Consider the following 3,488-nt stretch of genomic DNA (forward strand, 5'->3'; position numbering starts at 1 on the left):
GAACCCCCAAGACTATGGGTTCAGTCACACTTTGGACCTGGAACTTAACTTACTCCCATGGTTCAGTATTCAGCAAAACAATAGATAGGTCTACAAAATGAAAAATAACACTAAGGAGGTACACACTTCTTAGAACAATCAACCATTTGATATTAAAAGGGCAGCATTTGCCCAAGGACAAACTAAGACAGCAGAAAGAGATAGGGAAGAAAGTGGAATGGAAACAAGAAAAAGGAAATAAGTGGAAATGACAGATGTTACATTGAGGGGATTGTAATCAATGATATGAAATAAAATGTTTATGGATTGTTGAATAGAAAATGTATTTGTTCTGCAAACATTCACTCAAATCACAATAAAAAGTTTGAAAAAAAATATTAAAAAACCCATGATCTTAGCAATCATGCAAAAGAGACATTTAAGAAAACCCAACATTCCCGATAAAAACTCTTAGCAAAATAGGAATAGAATGTAAATTTCTCAATGTAATTAAAGGCGTATACACAAAATATATGACCAATAGTACTCTCAACAGAGAGAGTTTGAAGCATTCTTCTTGCAAACAAGAACCAGACAAAGATCTCCTCTGTCATCACTTCTATTCAATATTGCATTTGAAATCCTAGCCACAACAATAAGGCAAGAAAGGGAAATAAAAGGCATCCAAGTTGGTAAGGAAGAAGTAAATCTATTTTTATTTGCATATGATATTATCACTTACACAGAAAATCTCAGACAATAAGAAAACTACTGGAAATAATAGAAGGATTCAGCAATGTATAAGGGTAAAAGATCAATATACAGAAAAAAAAAATTGGATTTCTGTATACTGCAAAGAGAACTTTGAAAAGAAAGTCAGGAAATCAATATCATTCATGACTGTCACCCAAAACATGAAGTATTTGGGAATAAATCTAAGTAGAGCTACAAAAGACTTTTACAAAGAAACTACAAAGTACTACTTCAAGAAACCAAGAGTTTTACAAAAGTAGAAGAATATACTATGGATCAAAACCCTAAACACTAAAACCCACCAACATTGAGTCAATTCTGACTCATGGAAACCCCCATGGGTTTCCAAGGAATTGGAACATGGAATGTACAACGTATGAAACTAGGAAAATTGGAAGTTGTCAAAAATGAGATGGAACACATAAAGATTGATATCCTAGAGATTAGTGAGCTGAAATGGGCCAGTTTTTACCATTTTGAATCAGACAAACATATGATCTACTATGCCAGAAATGACAATTTGAAGAGGAATGGCATGGCATTCATCATCATAAAGGATGTTTCAAGATCTGTCTTGAAGTACAATGCTGTCAGTGATAGGATAATATCCATACGTCTACAAGGAAAACCAGTTAATACAACTGTTATTCAAATTTATGTATCAACCATCAAAGCCAAAGATGAGGAAATTGAAAGATTTTTATCAAATTCTGCAGTCTGAAACTGAACAAACATGCAATCAAGATGTGTTAATTAACACTGGTGACTGGAATGCAAAAGTTGGAAACAAAGAAGAATCAACAGTAGTTGGAAAATTTGACCTTGGTGACAGAAACAAAAAACTCTGGGGGTCACATGATAGACCAATGACTTATTCTGGAGCTCTGGTAGCGTAGTGTGTAAGGCACTTGCCTGCTTACCATAAGACTGATAGTTCAAATCCACCAGCCACTCCCTGGAAGGAAGGTTGGGCAATATACTTCCGTAGTGATACCGCCTCAGAAACCCAAGAAGGGGTTGCTGTGAGTTGGGTCTGACCTGAGGGCACATAACAACAACAACAAATGACTTATTCATTGCAGATACATTTTTTCAACAACACAAACTGTGGCTATACACAAGGACTTCCCCAGGTGGAGTACACAGGAATCAGATTGACTACATCTGTGGCAGGAGGTGATGGAAAAGCTCACTATCTTCAGCCAAAACAAGTCCAGGAGCTGACTCTGGAACAGACCATTAACCCCTCATATGCAAGTTCAATTTGAAGCTGAAGACAATTAAAACAAGTCCACAAGAGCCAAAATATGATCTTGAATATATCCCCCCTGCATTTAGAGACCATCTAAAGAATATATTTGATGCACTGAACACCAGTGACTGAAAATCACTGTGGGATGACATCAAGAATATCATCCATGAAGAAAGCAAAAGATAATTAAAAAGACAGAAAGGGAAGAAAAAACAACAAAATGGATGCCTGAAGAGACTCTGAAACTTGTCTTTGAACAGAGAGTACCTAAAGCAAATGGAAGATATGACAAGATAAAGAAGCTGAACAGAAAGTTTTGAAGAGCAGCTTGAGCAGACAAAGCCAGTTACTACAATGAAATGTGCAAAGACCTGGAGTTAAAAAAAACAAAAGGGAAAAATGCACTCAGCATTTCTCAAGCTGAAAGAACTGATGAAAAAATGTAACCCTCGAATTGCAATATTGAAAGATTCTATGGGCAAAATATTGAATGATGCATGAAGCATCAATTGAAGATGGAAGGAATACACAGAGTCACTATATCCAAAAGAACTGGGTGGTGTTCATCGATTTCAGGAGACGGCGATGGCATATGATTAAGAACCAATGATACTGAAGGAAGAAGTCTAAACTGCACTGAAGGAATTGGCTAAGAACAAGGCTCCAGGAAGTGATGGAATGACCACTGAGATGTTTCAACAGATGGTTGCCCATTGGAGGCATTCATTCAGTTTTTCCAAGAGATTTGGAAGATAGCTACCTGGCCAACTACTGAAAGAGAACGTTATTTTTACCCATTCCAAAGAAGGTGATCCCACAGAACGTGGGAATTATTGAACAATATCATTAATATCACATGCAAGTAAGATCTTACTGAAGATAATTTAAAAATGGTTGCAGCAGTATATTGACAGAGAACTTCCAGAGGTGCAGGCTGGATTCAGAAGAGGACAAGGGTTATCTTTGCCTATGTCATGAGGATCTTGGCTCAAAGCAAAGAGTTCTAGAAATATGTTTACTTGTGTTTTATAGACTATGCAAAAGTATTTGATTGCGCAGATTGTAACAAATTGTGGGTAACATTGAGAAGAATGGGCATTCTAGAACCTTTAATTGTGTTCATGAGCAACCTGTACATTGACCAGGAGGCTGTTATTTGAACAGAACAAGGGGACACTGCATGGTTTTAAATCAAGAAGGGAGTGCATCAGCGTTGTATCCATTCACCTTACTTATTCAATCTATATGCTGAGCAAATAATCCGAGAAACTGGACTATATGAAGAAGAATATGGCATCAGGATTGGAGGAAGGCTCATTAACAACCTGTGATATGCTGACCATGAAAGTTTGCTTGCTGAAAGTGAGGATGACTTGAAGCACTGGCTGATAAAGATTGAAGAATACATTCTGCAGTATGGATTACATCTCAGTATAAAGAAAACAAAAATCCTTACAACTGGACCTATAAGTATCATTATGATTAATGGAGAAAAGATTGAAGT

This window comes from Orycteropus afer, unplaced genomic scaffold, assembly GCF_000298275.1.
Source record: "Orycteropus afer afer isolate SDZICR_OR568_19922 unplaced genomic scaffold, OryAfe1.0 scaffold00955, whole genome shotgun sequence".
Lineage (NCBI taxonomy): Eukaryota > Metazoa > Chordata > Mammalia > Tubulidentata > Orycteropodidae > Orycteropus > Orycteropus afer.